The 26,467-nt window shown below is 39.0% G+C and overlaps 1 long non-coding RNA gene and 1 pseudogene across 5 annotated transcripts in view; one reads left to right on the top strand and one right to left on the bottom strand.

The window, feature by feature from the left end:
• LOC140596716 (uncharacterized) overlaps positions 1–8,905 on the top strand; it is a 39,756-nt gene extending 30,851 nt beyond the window's left edge. For 2 of the 5 annotated variants that reach the window (XR_011998614.1, XR_011998617.1), the window contains 2 exons: positions 36–82; positions 918–1,688. This is a non-coding gene — a long non-coding RNA (uncharacterized lncRNA). Of the gene's footprint in view, positions 1–35; positions 1,689–8,874 lie in introns of those variants that run through there. The other 3 variants (XR_011998613.1, XR_011998616.1, XR_011998615.1) reach the window with 2 other exon arrangements.
• A 12,175-nt stretch (positions 8,906–21,080) lies between these two features.
• LOC140596715 (procathepsin L pseudogene) lies at positions 21,081–26,096 on the bottom strand (annotated as a pseudogene).
• Between the last annotated feature and the right edge of the window lie 371 nt (positions 26,097–26,467).

Genomic DNA, 26,467 nt, shown 5'->3' with positions numbered 1-26,467 from the left:
ATATTATTCTTGGTTTATACTTTTTCTTCTTTTAGAACTTGGAATATATCAGCTCACTTTCTTATGGCCTCCAAAATTTCTGGTGAGAAATCTGCTTATAATTTTAGTGAAGATCCCTTATATATGATAAGTCATTTTTCTTTTGTTACCTACAAGATTCTCTGGTTTTGGCTTTTGGCAGTTTGATTAAAATGGGTCTTGATGTGGGTCTTTGAGTTTATCCTGAATAGATTTGGTTGAGCCTCCTATACTGGCTTGAATAGTAATCTCCCAAAATATATATCCACTCAGAACCCATGCAGGTGACTTTATTTGAAAGTGGTGTCTTTGTAGATACAATCAAGTTAAGATGAAAACATAGTGGATTAAGGTGGAGCTTAAATCCAATATGACTGGTGTTCTCATAAGAAGAAAGAGATTCATAAACAAATCCAAAAGGAGAGCACCATGTAAAGACAAAGGCAGAGAGTGGAGTGATATATCTACAAGTCAAGTAATTTCAAGAATGGCCAGCAACCACCAGGAACAAGGAGAGAACCTCCGGTCACCACCAATCTTGTCAACACTTTAATTTGAACTTCCAATCTTCTGAATTAGGAGAAAATAAATTTTTGTTGTTTTAAGCTACCCAATTTTTAGTAGTTTGTTACAGTGGCCCTAAGAAACTAATAAAACTCCCCTTAGTCTTTAGATGCATAAGGTTGCAGCTGAATTTGGAACTTCAGTTGTAGACCTGTTGGAATGAATAAGTTTCTTTCACAAATTAGAATAGCAAATTAATGGAATCCTTATTTCCTAGTGATGAAGTTTAGGTAATGTGAGATTATATAGTGTCATGGTGTTTGAAAAATGTATGAAGAGTTTTAGGTTTATGTGGATGTAAACTCGGGGTCCTTGCTTTCTGTTGTCCTTTTAAGATACGTCAAGGGTTACTGTACAAAAAGAAGGACTTTCGAGAGACTGGAGACAAGGATAAAGAAGAAAAGATCTGAGAGCTATTTCTAAGGAGGAAAAAATGGCCTACCCCAATACTGATTCCCTCCCTTATGTTTTCCAGAAATATTTCAGGATTTCTATGAGCCATTGTCTGCTATAAGCTTATCACTCTTACTCTTCCCTAAAATACTTACTTATTATGACTATCTGATATAAATTCACCATAATATTTTAGTTTAAGGAAATAAGTTCATTTTTTATTGTATTATTATTGTCACTGTTACTATTTTCAATAACAAGCTGTCAATTTAATCGGGAGCAGATATGACTTAACACACTTGAGTAGAAAAGGTAACTCTAAGTTTCTACCAGCTATCTTGCTTTGTCTTTTTGCCAACAGAGATGTCCCAAGCAGAGATTGTTCCTTTAATCACAGTCCGTAATGGAAAGGCATATAAAGCATACAAACATATAGCTCCTGATTAAAAGTAAATGTGCTTAAAATTACTAAAAGTAATGTTTTATGCCACTGAAGTTTGGGGGCTATTTGTTACCAAAGCAAATCTATCTAAAAACAGTCTTTAAAAATAAAAATGTAACAACTTTTACAAGACTAAGTTTAATGGTTGGCAGATGATTAATGGGTAAAATGAAATTTTGTAAATTTCTTCATCTTTCACAGCTTAGATGGAATATATATTGTTGTAATTGAAATATCACAAAAAATAAAAACTAGAACTATTACCATTTAATATTTCTTTCTTAATTCTCTCTCCTATTAGTAGCCTTAAGTAACATTTATTAGATTTAGCAAATGTGTATGCATTGTAATAGGACTTTATGGAAACTCATATCATGGTTTGGAATCACTTTCCACATTTATGATTTGGAATCATTTTCCACATTCATGATTTTTCACATCCTTGTGATGCGCTCTGCGCAATAAAATATAAGGGAAATCACAGTGGATCAGTTATGCATTTAGGCCTCAAGTGTTATTGAATACTTCTGCCTATTTTCTGGAACTCCTTCTATGACTATGAGAGAAAGCCAAAGATAGCTTATTGGAAGATGAGAGACAGGGGGGATGCTAGAGCCAGCTCTTATTGACTTGGAGGAGCCAATCATGTGTATCTTTTACGAACTTCACATTCAGCTAAATCACATCGTCGTTGCTAGACCAAAATTACCAAGGCTGAACACTGATCTGCCTTTCTGAGTCAAAATGTTTTCTCAGTGTTATCTCTTTGTATTGGGGTCTTAATTCGGTAAATTTTTTCAACATTTGAAATCACTGAGTTTCTGAAATCTCTATTTTATTTTTTATTCCTACTTGCAAACTGGCCACTTTTTTTCAGTTTGCCTCTTTTTTTCAAAATACGTTTCTTAAAGAAATCACCCCAAACTGAAACATACTACCAATGCCAATCTTTAGATCTAAACATTTCTTAGTTATCCAGTCTTCCTTGTAAATTACTTCAAAAAACAATTTTATCAAATATTTCACCAATGCAGTCTTTAACTTCTGATTAACGTTGTCTTTTACAATCTGGAGAATTTATAAGCCAATGCCACATACTTTATTTTTTAAGGCACCACTTTACTTTTGATACTATCAACTGGGAGGTTTGTCTCAACATTATACTCCATCAAGAATATAATTTGGTGACGATTCTACTGTCTGCAGTGAGATGTAGATTGCTGTGGTAGTGAAAGGGGACATTGCAAATTATGTCCTACTTCTTAGAGGTTTCTACTCTAAGAAGCACATGACTTCATATAATGTGTGGAGTGGCAAAGAATAATACTATCATTTTCCCAAAAAGGGGGAAAGCAAAAATCTACAATAACATTAATGATTACTACGGTAGCTATTAAAAGAAGAAATAATAGAATATCACATATACCAGATCTAAAGAATGACATGATTTGAGGAAGAAAGACATGTGGCTATTTGTTTTGGTGTACAATGATATAATCACATGCAGAGTGCAGAGTGCAATATTGGATGTGAAAAGAGAGCCAGCATCTGGATGCTGCACAGAAACAGTATCAATGACCAGTTAGTCTTAACAAGAGCAGCAGGGTGAAGAAAAGAAAACTACAGCAATATTCATATGAGTAACTACATGTCCTATTCCATTTTGGCACGGAAGGCGGCTCAGAATATCAAGATAACAAAAAGTAAAAGATGTATGCCTCAGTTTCATTCTTGGGATAGCTATCTGGCTAGTTTTGTGGGAAAGAAGGAGGCAAGCATTAAAACGAATATGAAACTGAAGCTTTAAAGTTGGCCAAATTTTTGTTTATAATTGAAATGACCATAAAATTGGAAATGTGCACAAGACAGGCACTACTGTGGAATTAGAAGGGAGATTTTAAAATATTGCTGAAGGCAGTGTTTGTACACAAACAAAATAGGCACAGCCATTTCTTATTATTGGTGGGTAGTTATATTCTATAAAGTGACCACACATGCCAAAATAGCAAATACAGAACCACTTTTCCTAAGGATAATGCAGGGATATATTCCTGAGAACTGATCACAACATCTTTATCAACTGATCAATATATAACTTTGTTTTATGTTTCTCTTTAAAAATACTTTCTTTAATATATATTGTTGATTGATTAACTTTGAATTAATGGCAAATAGCACTATAACTCTTGTCTGAATGCAGCTTACCACATGTATTTTCTTTGTAAGACACATTGTACACTTTTGCACATAGGAACACTAGACAGCACTTCAGCATGATATTGGAGACCAAAAGAAGCTAAATCAACGATAAAAAGCTTAAATATGTAAAAACAAAACAAAGAATAAAAACCAAAGTATGACACCAAATAGACTAAGGGATATGGCAGGAGGAAGGATTATTAAGTTGAGACTATTTCACTTACAGGTGAGAAATGTCGACCGTACCTTGATTCTAAGTTTTCGTAAAAATGCAAAAGTCTAAGACTCTAAGAAGTGTTGTGAGAACAGAGCAAATAAGATATTTCTGTGGTTGGAGTAGTGAGTTCTAGTTTGGAGTTCGAGAAGAACTTTTCAAAGTTCTTTTCAAGAATAATTTTGAATAAATAATAAACGTATACATATATATTTGTATGCAAATGTATTTATAATTGTAAGAAATCATGAAACGTCAGGAATATAAAAAATGAGCTATCTCTCTTACTCAAGTCCTCCTACTATTCAGAACTCCTTATTGGATGACACATAGTGTTACAAAGAGGGAAGGAATCTAGAAGGACATGGCATTTGAACAGGGCTTTAATAGGTCTTCTGGATTTGGAGAAATGAAGATGCATTATCAGTGCATTTATAGAGACAGTATGAGAAAATCTCGATTGAGGGGATCCCTGGGTGGCTCATTGGTTTAGGACCTGCCTTTGGCCCAGGGCGTGATCCTGGAGTCCCGGGATCGAGTCCCACCTTGGGCTCCCTGCAGGGAGCCTGCTTCTCCCTCTGCCTGTGTCTCTGCCTCTCTCTCTCTCTCTCTCTCTGTGTCTCTCATGAATAAATAAATAAAATATTAAAAAAAAGAAAATTGCCAATTATAGATTTAGTGAGAAGTTCCAAGTTACATGATCATATTACAATTCTCTTTTGAATCATGAGTTAAATATGCCAAGGAGTAGAAGTTATATCAGTGGATCTCAGAAGTGTATTCTTAATTTCCCTTCACTGTTAAAATTGTTCCTTAATATCCCACGAAAATCTTTACCTATTAATTTCATCCTAGTGACTTATTTTAGTACAAAAAGGATTATATAAGACTACAAGAAAGCCAAATCAAACAGTAAAAAGAAATTAATGAAATACAACCTTGTTTGAATTTAACTGTTATTTCTGATAGTTTCAAAAACCTTTGGGGTTTTAAACAAACTCAACTGAAATAGTTCTACAGTCCCATGAAGTAGGTGCAGGCATTATAATCTCTATATTACAGCTGGGAACCTTGAGGCACAAAGCCATTTAAGCGATGTCTGAGGTCACTGAGCAAGTAAGTCACTGGTGAGGCCAATAATAGAATCCCAATTGTTCAGCTAGTTCTTTGTTCAGAAGACCATATTGGTTTTTTTATTACGCCAAGGATAAAATTTAGCTTTATATCAGAGGATATTTCTTCTTACATGCCAACCAAAAAATCAACATTTAAAAAAATCATTAAATGGGGATCCCTGCGTGGCGCAGTGGTTTGGTGCCTGCCTTTGGCCCAGGGCGCAATCCTGGAGACCCGGGATCGAATCCCACATCAGGCTCCCAGTGCATGGAGCCTGCTTCTCCCTCTGCCTGTGTCTCTGCCTCTCTCTCTCTCTCTCTGTGACTATCATAAATAAATAAAAATTAAAAAAATTAAAAATAAAATAAAATAAAATAAAAAAATAAAATATAAAAAAATCATTAAATGGATATTAAATCAAATCATATTTCATGCTTGAGATTTTCAAGTTACTCTCAGAAAAGTGTTTTCTTGTTGTTTAAGAGGAAAATACCCATACATAGTTTTTTGTTGTCATCATCTCAATTCATAAAACTTTTCTCCCTCCCCTAAATATTTAATGACTCTATTTAACTATGAGTATGTTCTGGTTTCTGCACAAGAAAATGCAAGCCATAGTAATTGGCTTTGCCTTCAGACAGCTGAGTCAGCAAGAAATCAGAGAGCCTATAGAAACCTTTTTATTTCCTATCAGTTTTTCAGAGTTTTAAGCCATTGAAATATATTGAAAAAAATCTGGGAGGGAACTAAACCATGCAAATTAACCTTACATCTGCTTTATACAACTCTTGAACCTCCAGATTTGTAATTCCTTATCTGTGGCTGCTCAAACAATTTTCTGGTTCATAACGCTGTCTGTGCCATGGTAGGAAAGGAAAGTGGATTATAGTCTGAAGCACATGTTTGTCTCAAAGTGCTTCTATTCTTCCAGTCATGAAGAGAATCTTTTTCCCCTCTTGTGGGAATCCTCGAGAGCTAGAAATTCTATGTTTTAAGTTTCATATCTATGCATATGGATTTTGTGGAAATGATTTTATAAAGTTCAAAATTGTTAAATATATTAAAAGAAATATATGCTCCTACACTCTAAAAAAGGACTATAGATATATTTATCTCTCTTTATACACTATATGCCTATCACATATAAACTCATATAGACATACATTTACACAAATGTAACATAGGCCATTTTAGAATTACAAGCAATTATAATATTAGATAGCATTTACTAAGAAATCACCTTTTACCAGACACTCTGTGAAAGTTTTTGTATATAATATCTTATTTGTCCTCATTACATTACAGAGTGACTATTATTATTACTTTGACTTACTTAACAAGGAAACTGAGACACTGAGAGCATATGTCAATTGTCCAAAGTTACACAGCTTTTACGTGGGACAACAGTGTTGGAAACACAGGTGGTTTATTTTTCCTACACTGCGTGTGAATAGAAATTATTTGTGGACATGTGAGTAAAATAAAAATGTAAAGTCTAGAGGTTTAGTCAAAATTGACTAGATTCATAAACTAAGATCTAGAAAAGAGAAATGTCTTCCATAGGTTGTACAGTCAGTCACCCAGGTCCCAAATCTGGAAAATGGCTCCGACAGCATTGCATTATTGCTCTCACAGTTGTCATAATGAAATGATGTCATAAATTGCAAAACAGGTAGGAACTATCTTTTATATAGATAGCCATTTTTTTACATTTTTCCGGCTGAGATAATTTTTAAAATTAGGTAGATGAAATATTTTCCACTTGTTTAGTTTTCTGTTAATGTTTATAAGACAATTGCAAAGGATATATATATATATATATATATATATATATATATATATATATAGGGATTTCCACTTTCCTATGGCTAGTGTTCAACAACTTTTCTCTACAGCCATTTATTATTCAAACTCCTCCATAAATGTCACAGAAATAGCTTAAGACACTCGGATATCTGAAATGCTACCATCAGTGCAACATCTTAGTATTTATCTTAGGGTAATCTTTTTTGGTAGGTTTTACACTCTTTACTCTTCCCTTTCTCCTCTGAGTTTGTCTCCATGTTATTCTGGTCACACCTACGACTTTTAAATGTGCTTCCTCTCACTTCTGTGTGAACAGTTCTTTAACAAATATTGATGTTCTTAATTTTTATTCTATAGCCTACTATTCTTAGTATAAACCACCCCATGGTGGAGGGTGATCATATTTCCCATAATAAACATATTTGGATAATTCTGTATGTGAATGACATGCACACACATACACAACAGAGGACAGTGACCTTCAAATTCCACTTGTTTACTGTACTTTCTCAACCATCCACAGTGAAGGGTACAAAACACATACCAATGATGGTCAGAGGTAGCCCCACAGGGATAGAACACCTATACTGAGGTCGAAAGCTCCAGAATGATTCAGTTATGTGACTGTATCTGGAATAATTTCTTGAAGTTCTATATTTTAGTAACTATCTTCATGTGGTACTATGTTGATAAAATTTCCTGCTAAAGGTTCATTAAAACAAAACAAAACAAAATGAGAAACCAGATTCAAAAGCTTCTCTGATCTCCCTTGGTTTCTGGAAGGACCTCACTTTCCCATTTAAGGCTGACTTGCTACAATTTAAAACTTTACTCTCAAACTCAACAGTACCATTTCCTCTCTCACCTTCCCAACTGTGTAGCACAGATTAGTCTTACCTTGAGCTAATGAAAGATGGAGTTAAGCAGAGAAAATTATGGTCTGTCTTTCCCAAACTTCCCTTCCCTCCTTTTGTGTACTGAGGCATGAGTTAAGAAAGGGAACTCCAATATTTTCTTACTCACTAGCGTGGGATTGTAGTCTTTTCTTTGCTTGATATAATTATTATATTCATGTCTATGAGCTCCAACAAACCATGACAAAGTATTTGTGTGCAGCTCCCCTCGGCATTTTTACATTTGTGGGTTTGGCCCCATCTCTCAGCTGACCCTTAGCTGATGAATTCCTTTAATGTTTAATGTCCCTTTTGCCCCTTCACTCCTCAAATCTGTAGGTGTCATGGCAAGGCTATATCCCCCAATTGTATTTGCCCTTCGAGGTCCCGTGGGACCCTGCAGAATGCTCCCCCTGTATCCTTGGAGAAGGTGTTTCTGCTCCTTCTCATGTCTGCAGCTTACCCATACGCACAGATACACACATTCTCTCCCCCCTCTCTTTCTTTTCTCTTTCCAATTCTCCTTCCTTCTGTTCATTTAGCACAGGAGAATTTCAGCAATCCTTGTTCCAAGCACATGTATAAACAAAGAATGAAAACTGTTTCCTCTTCTTGAAGCCTTTACCAAACTTTCAAAATAAAATTCATAGAGCCCCCTTCCATGTCCCCAAAGTGGGAAGGCTTTCCATGAACAGCAATCTCTGCAACATGTCAACCATAGTATTATTTTCCAATGTTCATTCTATAGTAATTGGTAGGGATGAATGAGCAGGGTTAACGTGTGTCCTTTCTCTAACCGGCACCTCTCAACAATTCCAATTTCCGGTGGGTCTCTGAATTTAGAATGTTAAGTACTTAAAACAAGGTCCCGACAGCTTACACCATAAGTCCAGAATACAAGAAACCACCCACATTTTGTTACACTGGATCAAAGATGATTCATGGGAGAGAAAGCAGTGGTTGCAAAGGCCCTTAAGGGCCATTGTCTTCTGGCATCTTAACAAACTCTGACTTCATCTTTGACATTTAACTGCTGAAAGTTTTCAAGCCCTGTGTCATCTGCCCCACAACTGGCTAAGCTGATAAGAAAGGCTGGGTGCTCCCTCCTTTGGCACGAGTAGGAAGTTCCAACCATGCAAATCCCAGGCCCATTCATGGGAACATTCACTCAAGCAGATCCCCTAATTTCAAGAAAAGCCTAACTGGTCTCTTTTATCTGTTATCTCCAGGCTCTGCTTTTGGACCTGCTCGTGAGATAACCGTTTTTTTTTTTTGTTTTGTTTTGTTTTTTTTTTAAGAAGGCTTCATTATGTGAGTAATAAACCTTACTGTATCCTCTCTCTCTGTTTTGTGGGGGTTTTTTTGTTTGTTTGTAAAAAATCACTTTTTGTTTAGGTATCCATGACATGTAACGTCATGTTGCTTTCAGGTGCACACATAATGATTCAATATTTGTATATATAATGAAATGATCATGATGCAGACTCCTGACCACACTCCTGCCAAGGAAGAGAACCTGCCCCTGAAGCAAGCCCGGGAATCATCCTTATGATGATCCTTTGAGAACGTACCTTGCAGAAACGTAGTAGGCCTGGAGGGAGCTGACTAGTTCCCGGTGAAGACGGCCGCCTTGGAGCACTCCCATCCCCAGCTGAGGAAGCTCGACGGGGCGTCAGTTGTCCAACGTGTCGTGGAGGCCAAGCATCTGGGCAGGCAGCCCCAACTGGTCGAGGGTCTGACTAGGGGCCCAGTCACCCCACAGTGCAGCACATCCCTGGACAATGGAGGGAGCCGGTCCTGTCACGGCAGGGAGGTGCCCCTGGAGATCTGGCTGGAAGCCCTGGAGGAGGCTCCCCACATCCAGGACCCGCCCCGTCATCCTGTGCCATGGAGCCGGCCGGCAGGTGCATGTGCTCTGCCTGCCCAGGCCTCCCCACGCAAGCAGCGCGGCCTCCCTGAGGAGAACACACACGCCGCGAGGACCCGCCAGATCTGGCGTCTTCGGCCCACGGCCCAGACCCGGGCGCTCTCCCCCGGACCGCCAGGAGCGTCTCGTGTGTGGACGAGACCCAGGACAGGCGGCGGCTCACGTCTAGGACACCGCCGAGGAGGGGCGCTGCGTGCGGCCAGCGTGCGTGACGTGCGTGCGTGACGTGCGCCTGACGTCCGGTACGCCGTGCGCAATGAGGTCACGCGGATGCCCCCCGCGGAGCGCTGAGGGTGCGGCCGGGGTGTCGCCCCTGTGTCCTCTGCGGAGGGCTGAGAACCCAGCCGAGTGGTGGGGGCGTCTGTGGGCCCCAGCTGGAGCGGGGCCGCGTCGCGGACGAGGCCCAGGAGCGCGTCCCCGTGTGTGTGACGGAAGCCGACCCGCTCTTCAGCGAGGCCCAGGCCTCCGTCCAGGCGGCGAGGCCTCTGCCGCGAGCACGTGGGAGCCCTGCAGGCCCTGCCCGGAGACCCCGTGGACAGGCCTCGCCGCAGCCGGGGACAAAGGCTGCAGGACGGCGTCCAGCTCTGGGGAACGTCCTGGACCAGCTGCAGGCGGCCTCGGGAAGGGGAAGTCGGCCCGGGCGGAGCTGCGGTGGCCCCGGGGCCTGGCGCACGGCGGCCGCGGACCCTCCACGCCCTCAACCACGTGGCGCTGCCCCTGTCGGGTGTGGGCCGGGTCCGTGCCAGCCGCTGTGCAGCGCTCAAGCTCGACGTCCTGCCCTGGATCCTGATTCCAGGACGTCAGAGGCCACAAACGCCTTCACAGCAGGTACTGATTGGGCCCGTGGGGGAGGGGACGGCGCACCACACCCTGCTGCTTCTTTTTCTTTTTTTCTTTTTCGTTTCTTCAGAGGGAAACTCAAACACCCTTTCTTTTCTTTCCTTTTCTTTTCTTATCTTTTCTTTTCTTTTTTTTCTTTTTTCTACCCTTTTTTTTTTTAATGCACCAAGATGTTCAATTGTGTGAATAGTTCAAATGGATTTTCTCATATGGGAAGAGGATGAAGCAGGTGCACATGTTCTTTGAACAGAGGTTAGAAGGTAGGAACTCCTGTGTGGGGTCCCATAAGCACCCCCAGCTACAGTAGTACCATGGGAATAATAAGTTGGATGTGGTGAAGACTGTGAGGAAAATAAAAAAATAAAAAACCACTTGAATTGAATGTGGCATAATCGGGCTTAATATCCTACCCAAAGTTGAGGTGGCACCAGTGTGGGGGTACATCCCACTCCCACGGGGTGAGTGAAACTGGCTCTGCACGGAGGCTGGCGAGGGACCACTACCACAGGCTCTGGCGGCGGCCGGTTCCTTCTTCTAATGCCTTTTTTGGTAACTTGGTTCTGCTGCCTACTGGCAGGCTTTCACGTGAGCTGCTGAAGGACGGTTTGTGCTTTGAACTGTGTCGCAGGGATCCCTGGGTGGCGCAGCCGTTTGGCGCCTGCCTTTGGCCCAGGGCGCAATCCTGGAGACCCGGGATGGAATCCCACATCAGGCTCCCGGTGCATGGAGCCTGCTTCTCCCTCCGCCTGTGTCTCTGCCTCTCTCTCTCTCTCTGTGACTATCATAAATAAATAAAAAATTTTAAAAAAATTAAAAAAAAATTAAATAAAGGTGATAATACTTTTGATTTGCATGATATCTTTTTTAACATGTCAAATGATTTAAAGGCTATTAAATCATTTATTTGTTCATATATGGAATCAGTTGCAGTCAAAAACATGAGATGAGTTACCATGGGAAAAAGAAAAAAATTAGGCTCTACTTCAGAGTATCAGCTGTTAGGGTTTGGGTGAGAGATGAGGATGCTGACTAAAAAGTTAATAAAGTGAAAAGCAGCTTTTCACATAGGGGATATGAAAATCCTTGAATCCTTTCATTTCAATTGAAATTGTCAATTGAATTTGTACAATTGTCTCCTGTTTGCAATGTATTAAAAATAATTTTAACCTGAGGAGAATATTTATAAGCTATAGAAAGGAACCATTTACATCATTTTGTTGTTGTTTTGCTTTGCTTTTGCTTTTTCTTTTATTTTAATTCTAGTTCCTCCTTTCTATCATGACTAATCTCTTATCACTTAGCTTCACTCACCTGTATTATAGACAAAGAAAATGGATGACAGCAGTTGGGTATCATTGCAGATGAGTATACTACAGGTGAATTTCATGAAATATATATATTATACACCAGTTTTGGTACTTTCAGTAATAGAACCCATATTGCACCGTATTTGTAGCAACTGAGGCTTATATTTAAATCATCAGTCTCTATTTTTTTTCTAAATTGCTTCTGTTTATTGATTAGGCAAATGTACCTTTTATTATTCATTGATTAATCCCAGAAATAAGAAGAAATACTTTTTTCATAATATTATATATCTTGGAATTCATTGATACACATTAAAGTTTAATTTGCTCTGGGATGGTTCTTCTATGGCTTGAGAAAATTGAGTTATTATCTAAAACATTTAAAAATTATTTTTAAAAAGATTTTATTTCTTTCAGAAAGAGAGAGATTGAGAATGAGAGAGAGAGAGGCAAAGAAACTCAAGTAGATTTGTGCTGAGCATGGAGCCCAATCATTGGTATTATGACCTGAACAGAAACCAAGAGTTGGACACTTAACTAGTCATCCAAGTAACCTAAAATTACTGACTTTTATATGGTCCCAATGAGATGAAAGTCAGATACAAACTTAGGAATTTTTCTAATTTTCCTTAGGTATTTATTCATAAGTCGAAGGTTTTCCTAGACATTTATCCATGTACCTTTTGTGTGTGTAAGAAAACTAGGAAGGAAGACTATTTTCTCCCTTTATGAGAATTTGGACTCTATAAGGCATCTGGTAAATATAAAAATGATACTTTCAAAAGCTTTAAGAATATGACGATTCCCAGTTGCCAAGAATTTTACTTCATTAGAGCACATAGCACCAGATAAAGTAAGGAGAGCCTTTATCCTGCTTAAAGCCTGGGACATTTATATTATATATATATATATATATATATATATATATATATATACACACACACACATACATACATATACATATATATATTACTTATAATACATATGTATAAAATATTATATGTACAATATAAAATATAAATATAAAAATAAAATAAACAAAATATAAAATATTATATGTATAATATTATATGTATAAAATACATATAATACATATGTATATGTATTTTATTGGAGTTCAATATGACAACATATAGCATAACACCCAGTGCTCATCCCATCAAGTGCCCCCCTCCGTGCCCATCACCCAGTCATCCCATCCCCCCGCCCACCTCCCCGTCCACTACCCCTTGTTTGATTCAAAGACTTAGGAGTCTCTCATGTTCTGTCACCTTCACTGATATTTCTCACTCGTTTTCTTTCCTTTCCCTTTTCACTATTTTTTATATTCCCCAAATGAATGAGACCATATAATGTTTGTCCTTCTCTGATTGACTGACTTAACTCAGCATAATACCCTCCAATTCCATCCATGTTGAAGCAAATGGTGGGTATTTGTCATTTCTAATGGCTGAGTCATATTCCATTGTATGCATATACCACATCTTCTTTTATCATTAATCTTTCAATGGACAACGAAGCTCCTTCCACAGTTTGACTATTGTGCACATTGCCACTATAAACGTTGGGGTGCAGGTGTCTCGGCTTTTCACTGCATCTGTATCTTTGGGGTAACTCCCCAGAAGGGAAATTGCTGGGATCTAGGGTAGCTCTATTTTTAACTCTTTGAGGAACCTCCACACTGTTTTCCAAAGTGGCTGTGCCAGCTCACACTTTCAAAACAGTGCAAGAGGGTTCCCCTTTCTCCACATCGTCTCCAACATTTCTTGTATCCTGTATTGTTAATTTTCACCATTCTCACTGGTATGAGGTGGTATCTCATTGTGGTTTTGATTTGTATTTCCCTGATGGCAAGTGATGCAGAGCATTTTCCCATGTGCTTGTTGGCCATGTGTAGGTCTTCTTTGGTGAAATGTCTGTTCATGTCTTTTGCCCATTTCATGATTGGATTCTTTGTTTCTTTGGTGTTGAATTTAATAACTTCTTTATAGATCTTGGATAGTAGCCCTTTATCTGATAGGTCACTTGCAAATATCTTCTCCCATTCTGTAGGTTGTCTATTATTTTGTTGAATATTTCTTTTGCTGTGCAGAAGCTTTTTATCTTGATTAAAATTGTTCATTTTTGCTTTTGTTTCCCTTGCCTTCATAGATTTATCTTGCACGAACTTGCTGCGGCCAAGTTAAAAAAGGTATTGCCTGTGTTATCCTCTAGGATTTTGAGGAATTCTCGCCTCACATTTAGATCTTTCATCCATTTTAAGTTTATCTTTGTGTATGGTGTAAAAGCATTGTCTAGTTTCATTCTTTTGCACGTGGCTGTCCAATTTTCCCAGCACCATTTATTGAAGAGTCTGTCCTTTTTCCTGTGGATATTCTTTCTGGTTTTGTCGAATATTGACCATAGAGTTGAGGGCCCATTTCTAGGTTCTCTCTTCTGTTCCATTGACCTATGTGTCTGTTTTTGTGCCAATAGTACACTATCTTGAGGATCACAGCTTTGTAGTACAGCTTGAAACCCGGCATTGGGATGCCCCCAGCTCTGGTTTTCTTTTTCAATATTCCCCCGGCTGTCTTTTCTGATTCCATACAAATCTTAAGATGATTTTTTCCAACTCTCTGAAGAAAGTCCGTGGTATTTTGATAGGGATTGCATTGAATGTGTAAATTTCCCTGGGTAGCATTGACATTTTCACAGTATTAATTCTGCCAATCCATGAGCATGGAATATTTTGCCATCTCTTTGTGTCTTCCTCAAATTCTTTCAGAAGTGTTCTGTAGTTTTTAGGGCATAGATCCCTTACCACTTTGGTTAGGTTTATTCCTAGGTATCTTATGCTATTGAGTGCAAGTGTAAATGGGATTGACTCCTTAATTTCTCTTTCTTCAGTCTCATTGATAGTGTAGAGAAATGCCACTGATTGCTATGCATTGATGTTTGTCTCCTGCCACATTACTGAATTGCTGTATGAGTTCTAGCAATCTTGGGGTGGATCTTCTGGGTTTTCTGTGTACAGTAAGTATCATGTCGTCTGCAAAGAGGGAGAGTTTGACTTCTTTACCAATTTGAATGCCTTTGATTTCTTTTTGTTGTCTGATTGCTGAGGCTAGGACTTCTAGTACTATGTGTTGAATAGCCGTGGTGACAGTGGACATCCCTGTTGTGTTCCTGATCTTGTGGAAAGGCTCCCAGTGTTTTTCCATTGAATGATATTTGCTGTGGGCTTTTCATAGATGGCGTTTAAGATGCTGAGGAATGTGCCCTCTATCCCTACACTCTGCAGAGTTTTGATCAGGAATAGATGCTGTATTTTGTCAAATGCTTTCTCTGCATCTATTGAGGATCGTATGGTTCTTGTTTTTTCTCTTGTTGATATGATCAATCACATTGATAGCTTTATGAGTGTTGAACCAGCAGATAAATCCCACTTGGTCATGATGAACAATCCTTTTAATGTACTGTTGGATTATATTGGCTAGTATCTTGTTGAGAAATTTTGCATCTGAGTTCATCAGATATTGTTCTATAATTGTGCTTTTTGGTGGAGTCTTTGTCTGGTTTTGAAATTAAGGTGATGATGGTCTCATAGAATGAGTTTGGAAGTATTCCACCCCTTTCTATCATTCAGAACAGCTTTAGTAGAATAGGTATTGTTCCTTCTTTAAATGTTTGATAGAATTCCCCTGGGAAGCCATCTGGCCCTGGACTTTTCTGTCTTGGGAGGTTTTCGATGACTGCTTCAATTTCCTCCCTGGTTATTGTCTTATGCAGGTTTTCTATTTCTTCCCATTCTAGTTTTGGTAATTTGTGGTTTTCCAGAAACGCTTCCATTTCTTCTAGATTGCCTAAAATATTGGCATATGGCTGCTCATAATATGTTTTAAAAATCGTTTGTATTTCCGGTATGGTTGTAATCTCTCCTTTTTCATTCATGATTTTATTAATTAGAGCCTTTTTTCTTTTGTTTTTAATAAGGCTAGCTAAGGGTTTATCTATCTTATTAATTCTTTCAAAGAACCAACTCCTGGTTTTGTTGATCTGTTCTACAATTCTTCAGGTCTCTGTTTCATTGAGTTCTGCTCGAATCTTTATTAACTCTCTTCTTCTGCTTGGTGTAGATTTTATTTGCTGTTTTTTCTCCAGTTCCTATAGGTGTAAAGTTAGCTTGTGTATTTGAATTCTTCCCAATTTTTTGAGGGATGCTTGTATTGCAATGTATTTCCCTCTCAGGACTGCTTTTGCTGTATCTCAAAGTTTTGAATAGTTGTATCTTCATTCTCATTAGTTTCCATGAATCTTTTTTATTCTTTAATTTCCTGGTTGACCCATTCATCTATTAGCAGGATGCTCTTTAACCTCCACATGTTTGAATTTCTTCCAAATTTCTCCTTGTGATTGAGTTCAAGTTTCAAAGCATTATGATCTGAAAATATGCAGGGGGCAATCCCAGTCTTTTGGTATCCCTTGAGACCTGATTTGTGACCCAGTAGATGGTCTATTCTGGAGATACTTCCATGTGCACTTAGAAGAATGTGTATTCAGTTGCGTTTGGATGTAAAGTTTTGTAAATATCTGTGAAATCCATCTAGTCCAGTGTATCATTTAAAGTTCTTGTTTCTTTGAAGATGTTGAGCTTAGAAAATTTGTCATTTGCAGAAAGTGCCATGTTGAAGTCTCCCAGTATTAGTGTATTATTATCTAACTATGTCTTGACTTTGGTTATTAGTTGATTGGTATACTTGGCAGCTCCCACATTACGGGCATAAATATTCATGATTGTTAGGTCCTCTTGTTCAATAGATCCTTTAAGTATAATATAGTGTCCCTCTTCATCTCTTACTACAGTCTTTGGGATAAACTCTAATTTATCTGATATGAGGATTGCTACCCTGCTTTCTTTTGAGGACCATTTGAATGGTAAATGGTTCCCCAACCTTTCATTTTCAGGCTGTACGTGTCCTTAGGTCTAAAATGAGTCTCCAGTAGACAGCAAATAGATGGGTCTTGCTTTTCTATCCAGTCTGAAACCCTGAGTCTTTTGATGGGATCATTAAGCCCATTCATGTTCAGAGTTACTATTGAAAGATATGAATTTAGTATCATCATAATACCTATTTTATTCAGGCCCTGTTTTGTGGGTTATATCTTTCGGTATCCTCTTTCTTTTACAGAGTCCCTCTTAATATTTCTTGCAGAGCTGGTTTGGTGGTCACATATTCTTTCAGTTCCTGCCTGTCTTGTAAGCTCTTTATCTCTCCTTCTATTCTGAATGAGAGCCTTGCTGGATAAAGTATTCTTGGTTGCATGTTCTTCTCACTTAGGACCCTGAATATATCCTGTCAGCCCTTTCTGGCCTGCCAGGTCTCTGTGGAGGGGTCTGCTGTTAATTTAATATTTCTCCCCATATAATTAGTCTCTTGCTGCTTTAAGGATTTTCTCTTTATCTTTGGAATTTGCAAGTTTCACTATTAAATGTTGAGGTGTTGAATGTTTTTTATTGATTTTGGGGGGAACCTCTCTATGTCCTGGATCTGAATGCCTGTTTCCTTCCCCAACTTAGGGAAGTTCTCAACTATAATTTCTTCAAATACACTTTCTGTTCCTCTGTCCCTTTTGGCGCCCTCTGGAACCCCAATTATATGTAGATTTTTCCTTCTAAGGCTGTCATTTATTTCCCTTAACCTTTCCCCATGGTCTTTTAATTGTTTTTCTCTTTTTTTCCTCAGCTTCCTTCCTTGCCATCAACTTGTCTTCTATGTCACTCACTCTTCCTTCTACCTCATTAACCTTCATCGTTAGGACCTCCGGTTTGGATTGCATCTCATTTAATTGATTTTTAATTTTGGCCTGATTAGATCTAAATTCTGCAGTCATGTAGTCTCTTGATTCCTTTATGCTTTTTTCCAGAGCCACCAGTAGCTTTATAATTGTGCTTCTGAATTGGCTTTCTGACATCAAATTGTAATCAAATTGTGGCAGAGAGTACTGTTTCTGATTCTTTCTTTTGTGGTGAGTTCTTCTTTCTAGTCATTTTGCTCAGTGCAGAGTGGCTAAAAATGAATTGTACCGGAAAAAAAGGAAGAAAAAAAAGAAAAAACAAAAACAAAAGACAAGGAGGGGTATCCTCTGGTTCTATATACCATAAGTCCCTCAACTTCCCTGGGGCTTTCCAGTGCTGCTAGGCCAAAAACTTGCTCTTCCCCTGTCCTTCCAGCTGGTCTTGTGGGGGAGGGGCTGCTGTGCTGACTCTCAGGTGTGTGCATGGCTCAGTGGGAGCTGTTTACCCCCTGAGGCCCCAGTTCCCTGGTGGCCCCACTCTGTCCCAGGCACAGGGTGACACCAGGAGGAACAACCACACTGGTGCGGCCACCCTTCTAGCTCTGGAGTCAGCTCTCCCAGTAACTCCCACGGCTACTGGTCTGCACTCGCCTGGATGCTCCCAGGAGCAGGGGGTGCTGATCTGCACAGCCTGGGGGTGCCTGGCAGCAGGAGGGTCCTTGCTATCCTCTGCCCTCCCTGCCTCTGCCTGTCCCAGAAGGAGCACAGGATCCTGGGCTGTGTCTGCTTTGTCCCCTGGGACCCCGGGCCTGTTCTGCTGGAATTGCACTCCTGGGGCCCGGGCTCCCGAAGGTAGCAGGGTGCAGCCTCCTGCAGCCAGAGACGCTGCCTGAGCTTCTCCCGAGGTCCCGCCGGGTGCGTGCTCCAGCCCTTCACAGAGCTCAACCCGTGGTCTTTGGTGCACTCTCTCCCAGGTGCCCTCCTCTCCTAGTGACCCCGGGGAGTTGGAGGTGCCATTGCCCCTCCTGTGGTTCTGCCCGGTTTCCCTGTTGAGCGCCTTCCCCTCTGGAAAGAATTCGGTTCAGATTTTTAAACTTCCTGCTTCTCCAGGCTGGGCTTTCCTGTCCTGGAGGCTTTTGCTGCCTGGCCTTAGCCCGGCTCCTTGTGGGGCCCCTCCGCCACTGGAATCTTTTTTATTTTTTCTTCCCTTGGCTTCCTACCTTGTTAGAAGTGCAAACTCTTCTCTCTGTAGCATTCCAGCTATTCTCTCTTTAAATCTTAGGTAGAATTCATAGGGTTTCAGGATGATTTGAAAGTTATCTAGGTAAGTCGGGTGAGCGCAGGTGACTTGGGGACCCTACTCCCATTTTTCCCCACCCCCCCCTTATCCATGTACTTAAACTTATTCAACAGGTGTTCCCCAAATCTGAAAACTCAAAAATGAAGTAGGAAAACAAAACAAAACGTCTCAATGAGAATTTCTTAAACTTCAGTAATTGGTAGAGAAATTCCTATGTCATTACTTTGGGATGGTGAAACTTAAAGTCTTGGGTAATTCAGCTTATATGCATCTTATTAAGAAGCATTTACCTGTAATTTATTTTTAAATTATTTTTACATAGAAAATCTGAACACTAGGGAGGAATATATATCGCTGCCTATAAATACATGTGCACATATATATCTACATTTTAGTGGACTATATTTTTAAAACATATATTTGGATTATTTTTGGAAAACTTTCTTAACAGTTTTTATAGGCTTAAAGAACAGACTCAACTTAGGTTTTTAACTAGAAATCTCTAGTTGTATAAAAACCTGTATATGCGGTTTGGCATAGTTTTCAGCTGCAAGTTTTGAGCAGTTTGTTGCTGGGTCAGAAAGAAATCTTTCTTGCTTGGTTTGCAGACTGTGTGTTCACCCCTCTGAGACCAAGGCCAGGAGGTTGTGACCCCTCAGAGATGGAGCACAGGTTAGAGGTCACCACTCAGAGGCGGAGCCTGGCCTGGAGTTTACACCAGCAAAGTACCATCACTGAAGAACTACTGAAAGTGACTGTCTCCCTAGAAATGTTTAAAATGAAAGAGTGAATGAATATGTGTGTGTGTGTGTGTGTGTGTGTGTATATATACATATATATATATATATGTATGTATATATATATATATATAGGCAGGGGCAGACAAAATATCACCTAGAGTTCCATCTTGTAGAGGGAGCTGTTAAACTCTCATAAGATTTCATTTTTTCTTATCTGTCTTAAACATGTATTATCAAATACGTGATCATTTTATATGTGAAATTTTAGTTATTTAATTAACTTTAAATTATAATTGTTTCCCAAGTCATTATCTACCCAAAAATCGTTTCCAGGAACAGAGTCCTAATAATTATTAAGGACTCTGTGTTCATTAACATACTTACAGAATGTGTATAGGTACGCAGCATTGTTATCAGTTCTGAGCATGTTGTATTGGAAAAATTCTGGACAGGGAGGTTATCAGGAGACTCAAGTTCTGATATTGACTGTCAATAAACTAATAGGTTCTATATGCTTACATCTAAGGGCTGACGAAAAGGGCTACTATGAAAAATCATGGCTACTTAGGGTAAGCTAAGATAGTACAGGAATTATCTGGAGTAGATTCTACTAATATGTACCAAAGTCCAGTGTTTTCCTGCATAGCCATCTCTGTTACTTAGAAATTCTGTATTATGTAGTTATATTTGGTTAACACCTATTCTCTTCTTTTTTCTTCTTCCTTTAACCATTAATCCATTTTCCCAAACAACCGTGGACTCATCTAATCGTTCTTTTAGACATTAAAAACAAAAATTGTCTATTGTCTTATAAATTCCAGGCATGTGTATTAGGTTCTAGGAATAAAGGGGTGACCAAATGAGAAAGGTTCTCGCCTTTTTGAATTTTACACTCCATGATGAGGGAGAAGCCACAGATAATTATTCTATGGAAGATGTACTGAATTGGATTAAAAGTGCATGAAAACACACCAGTTAGAAGTTTGTTCAGAACGACGTTGCTCGCTCATGTATGCCTGTTCTCTGGCATAATTATAAGCAGTGCCCTTTCACTCTAAAAAATGCTTCATTTTAGGTAATAGATGATAAAGCCTCTGTATGTATCAAAATTTACAAGGTAGCAGCTGCCCACCCCAACCTTTATTTTACAAATAAAGAAAATGAAATTCTGATTGGTGTGGTAACTTTACTATGATGACATAGCTAATTAATGATAGAAATACACAGCTTCATAGGACAGAAAAAATGATACAAGCCATCCATGAGTGACAGTTCACCATAGATCTGTGATCTTAGAAATTAACCTAATGCTCTAAGCCACACAGTCATGAATATGTGAATTCTGATATCGTCCTGTGCTGTGGCAGTTAAAAGAGAGCATATTCTTGAAAGTCCTAGAACAATAGATTGAAAAATATCCTCAATGTTAGCCCCTCTGCCAGCAGAGAAAATACTCTTACCCCACTAGAGCATTTATAGAATAAGAGATCTCTCACAGGTACTTTTTTAATATTTATTTTTTATTGAAGTTTCTTTTGCCAACATATACTATAATACCCAGTGCTGATCCCATCAAGTGCCTTCCTCAATGCTTGACACCCAGTGACCCCAACCCCCTACTCATCTCCGCTTCTGCATTACTTTGTTCATTTCCCAGAGTTAGGATTCTCTCAAGGTTTGTCTCCCTCTCTATTTTTTCCTACTCAGTTTCCCTCCTTTCCCTTATAATCCCTTTCACTATTTCTTATATTCCCCATATGAGTGAAACCATATAATGATTGTCCTTCTCCAATTGACTTACTTCACTCAGCATAATACCCTCTCATCCACGTCGAAGCAAATGGTAGGTATTTGTCCATTCTAATGGCTGAGTAATATTCCATTATTCCACACACATTATATATATATCACATATTATATATCTATCTATCTATCACATATTAGATATATATATATATATCACATCTTCTCTATCCATTTATATGTCAGTGGACATCATGGCTCATGCCAGTTTAGCTGTTGTGGACATTGATGCTATAAACATTGGGGAGCAGGTGTCTCAGCTTTTCACTGCATCTGTATCTTTGGGGTAACTCCCCAGCAGGGCAATTGCGGAGTCGTAGGGTAGCTCTATTTTTAACTCTTTGAGGAACCTCCACACTGTTTTTCAGAGTAGCTGAACCAGTTCACATTCCCACCAAGTTCCCAACAGTTCCCCTGTCTCCACATCCTCTCCAACATTTGCTGTTTTCTATCTTCTTAATCTTCTTAATCTTAATCTTCTTAATCTTCTTAATCTTCTCACTGGTGTGAGGTGGTATCTCACTGTGGTTTTGATTTGTATTTCCCTGATGGCCAGTGATGCAGAGCATTTTCCCATGTGCTTATTGGCCATGTGTAGGTCTTCTTTGGTGAAATGTCTATTTATGTCTTTTGCCCATTTCATAATTGGATTGTTTGTTTCTTTGCTGTTGAGTTTAATAAGTTTTTTTTATAGATCTCGGATAGTAGCCCTTTATCTGATAGGTCACTTGCAAATATCTTCTCCCATTCTGTAGGTTGTCTTTTATTTTGTTGACTGTTTCTTTTGCTGTGCAGAAGCTTTTTATCTTGATTAAGTCTCAATAGTTCATTTTTGCTTTTGTTTCCTTTGCCTTCATAGATTTATCTTGCAAGAAGTTGCTGTGGCCAAGTTAAAAAAGGGTGTTGCCTGTGTTATCCTCTAGGATTTTGAGGAATTCTCACCTCACATTTAGATCTTTCATCCATTTTAAGTTTATCTTTGTGTATGGTGTAAAAGCATTGTCTAGTTTCATTCTTCTGCACATGGCTGTCCAATTTTCCCAGCACCATTTATTGAAGAGTCTGTCCTTTTTCCTGTGGATATTCTTTCTGGTTTTGTCGAATATTGACCATAGAGTTGAGGGCCCATTTCTAGGTTCTCTCTTCTGTTCCATTGACCTATGTGTCTGTTTTTGTGCCAATGCTACACTGTCTTGAGGATCACAGATTTGTAGTACAGCTTGAAATCCAGCATTGTGATGCCCCTGGCTCTGGTTTTCTTTTTCAATATTCCCTTTGCTGATTCCATACAAATCTTAAGATGATTTTTTCCAACTCTCTGAAGAAAGTCCATAGTATTTTGATAGGGATTGCATTGAATGTGTAAATTTCCCTGGGTAGCATAGACATTTTCACAGTATTAATTCTTCCAATCCGTGAGCATGGAATATTTTTCCATCCCTTTGTGTCTTCCTCAAAATCTTTCAGAAGTGTTCTGTAGTTTTTAGGGCATAAATCCCTTACCACTTTGGTTAGGTTTATTCCTAGGTATCTTATGGTTTTGGGTGCCATTGTAAATGGGATTGACTCCTTGATGTCTCTTTTTTCAGTCTCATTTTAGTTTATAGGAATTCCACTGATTACTATGCATTGATTTTGACTCCTGCCGCATGGCTGAATTGCTGTATGAGTCCTAGCAATCTTGGGGTGGTGTCTTTTGGGTTTTCTACACACAGTAACGTGTCATGTGCAAAGAGGGAGAGTTTGCCTTCCTCTGCCAGTTTAAATGCCTTTTATTTCTTTTTGTTGTCTGATTCCTGAGGCTAGGACTTCTAGTACTATGTTGAATAGCAATGGCGAGAGTGGACATCCCTGTCATGTTCCTGATCTTAGGGGAAAGGCTCTCAGTTTTTCTCCATGGAGAATGATATTTGCTGTGGGCTTTTCATAGATGGCTTTTGAGATGCTGAGGAATGTTCCTTCTATCCCTACACTGTGAAGAGTTTTGATCAGGAATGGATGCTGTATTTTGTCAAATGCTTTCTCTGCATCTATTGAGAGGATCCTATGGTTCTTGTTTTTTTCTCTTGTTGATGTGATCTATCACATTGATTGTTTTATGAGTGTTAAACCAACCTTGCATCTCAGGGATAAATCCCACTTGGTCATGGTGAATAATCCTCTTAATGTACTGTTGGATCCTATTGGCTAGTATCTTGTTGAGAAATTTTGCATCCATGTTCATCAGGGATATTGTTCTATAATTGTCCTTTTTGGTGGGGTCTTTGGTTTTGGAATCAAGGTGATGCTGGCCTGTTAGAACAAATTTTGAAGTATTCCATCCCTTTTTATCCTTCAGAACAGCTTTAGTAGAATATTATTTCCTCTTTAAACATTTGATAGAATTCCCCTCAGAAGCCATCTGGCCCTGGAATTTTGCGTCGTGGCAGGTTTTTGATAACTGCTTCAATTTCCTTGCTGGTTATTGGCCTGTTCAGGTTTTCTATTTCGTTTTGTTCTAGTTTTGGTCATTTGTGATTTTTCCAGAAATGCATCCATTTCTTCTAGATTGCCTAATTTATTGGCTTATAGCTGCTCATAAAATGTTTTTTAAAATCATTTGTATTTCCTTGGTATGGTTCTGATCCCTCCTCTTTCACTTGTGATTTTATTACCTTGAGGGTTTTTTTTTTTTTTCTCTTTAATAAGGCTGGCTAAGGGTTTATCTATCTTATTAATTCTTTCAAAGAACCAACTCCTGTTCTTCTTTTTTTATCTGTTCTGCAGTTCTTCTGGTCTCTGTTTCATTGAGTTCTGCTTGAATCTTTATTATCTCCCCTCTTCTGCTTGGTGTAGGCTTTATGTGCTGTTCTTTCTCCAGTTCATTTAGGTGCAAGTTTAGCTTGTGTATTTGAGTTATTTCCAGTTTTTTGAAGGAGACTTGTATTGAGATGTATTTCCTTCTTGGGACCTCTTTGCTGTATCCCAGATTTTTTGAATGGTTGTATCTGCATTTTCATTAGTTTCCCTGAATCCATAGATTCTTCTCTAATTTCCTGGTTGACCCATTCATCTTTTAGTAGGATGCTCTTTAACCTCCATGTGTTTGAATTTCTTCCAAATTTCTTCTTATGACTGAGTTCTAGTTTCAAAGCATTGTGGTCTGAAAATATGCAGGGGGGCAATCCTATCTTTTGGTATCGGTTGAGACCTCATTTGTGACCTAGTGTGTGGTCTATTCTGGAGAAAGTTCCATGTGCACTTGGGAAGAATGTGTATTCAGTTGTGTTCAGTTAGAAAGCTCTGTAAACATCTGTGAAATCCATCTGGTCCAGTGTATAATTTAAGGCCCTTGTTTCTTTGGTGATGTCATGCTTAGAAGATCTGATATTTACTGACAAGGACTGTGTTGAAGTCTCCTACTATTAGTGTATTATTTTATTTTTTTCTTCCTCTACTTATTGAATTAAAATTTATTTCAAAAGGTAAAGTTTATATATCCTTTGAATAAATAAGAAGTCAAAAATTTTAGAATTAAGTAATAAGTCTTCAACATTATAAAGCCATATATAGCAGTAATTAAAGTAGTGGTAATGTCACAGAAAATGATAAAAATGTCACAGAATTCAAATCACAACTTGGATTCTCAATGATTCAAGTGTCTTATCTTACACAATAAGAGTTTGGTCAATTTTAAGATAAACTTCCTCCAGATATGCTGTCCTCAAGTCCTCTAATCTTGTGGTCCATCAGCTCACACAATGGGATAGTTGGTTGCTGTGGCAATTCTACAATGGTTGTTCTGGTCTTAGGCCATTTTTATATAGCCATTCCAGCCCCATTCTGGACCCCAACTGTTCTTGATAATCCAAAATTTATTATTTGAGTCTGTTCCTACAAAGCCATAGCCAGCCACCCGAACACCATGATCTAGATCTTTGCAGCTGCAGTCTGGATCAAATTAAATGCCTGCTTTGTAGAACTGGAAATGCCTGCATCAGTAGCAACAGAGATGGGCCCTAGAGTTGCCACTGCCTTCATTAGGGTCTTTTCCCATTGAGGGAGGTCCATGAAGCCAGTGTCATTGGCAGCAGAACACTCAGTCTTGTCGTTACAGGTCTCTATGTCCTTTCCAAGATATGGATAAGATTCCTCTGAATCTAGGCCTCCATTGTCTTTAACATGATGAAAGGTGTTATCCATCAGGCCACCACTGCAGCCCTCATTGCCTTGAGCCTTAGAGCAGTCCACCAGGTTCTGCTCACTCAGTGGCACAAGTTTGCCTGTTTTCCGGAACATCTGTCTTTTGAGGGCACCAGTTGCACTAAAAGTCCAACAAGAACCACACTGACTCTGATTCTGCACAGGAGTTACGTAACCTTTCTCTCTCCAGTCCACAGATTTGGGGATCTCAGCAAAGATAGGTTCTTGGAACACTTTCCCTTTCTTGTGCTTCTGGTTTTGAAAGTCATTCATCACCTGCCTGAATTCTTCATTGGTCATGTCACCAAAGGTATTCATCGCCATTGTGAAGCCATGTTTCCCTTGGCTATATTCTCAATTATGCAGTTCAATCATTTTCATATTCTCCCACACTGCTCTCCTCTATCCTTCTTCATTCATGCCATATAATCTGTGCATTGCCTTCCACTGGTACCATTATGCATTTAAGCTTTCATCGAGTTTTGGAGCTGCTGAGGCTATTCACAAGCAAAGGGCAGTCAAGAAGAGTGAACAATTCATGTTTCAAAAACCTGCGGCATCCACAGCTGCGCAGGTGCACCCCACGGATCGCCAAGGCCCATGAGTCTAGTGTATTATTTTCTAAGTATCTCTTTACTTTGGTTATTAATTGATATACTTGGCATTATTAATTGATATACTTGGCATCTCCCACATTAAGAGCATACATATTCATGATTGGTAGGTCTTCTTGCTGGATTGATCCTTTAAGTATGATATAGTGTCTGTCTTCATCTCTTACTACAGTCTTTGGGATAAACTTTAATTGATCTGATTTGAGGATTGCTACCCCAGCTTTCCTTTGAGGAGCATCTGAATGGTAGATGGTTTCCACTCCTTCATTTACAGGCTGGAAGTGTCCTTAGGTCTAAAATGAGTCTTTTGTAAGACAGAAAATAGATGGGA

Source organism: Vulpes vulpes, unplaced genomic scaffold (assembly GCF_048418805.1).
Source record: "Vulpes vulpes isolate BD-2025 unplaced genomic scaffold, VulVul3 Bu000000734, whole genome shotgun sequence".
NCBI classification, from domain to species: domain Eukaryota; kingdom Metazoa; phylum Chordata; class Mammalia; order Carnivora; family Canidae; genus Vulpes; species Vulpes vulpes.
Note: the sequence above shows the minus strand (reverse complement) of the source record. Positions and strands in the feature narration are given on the sequence as shown.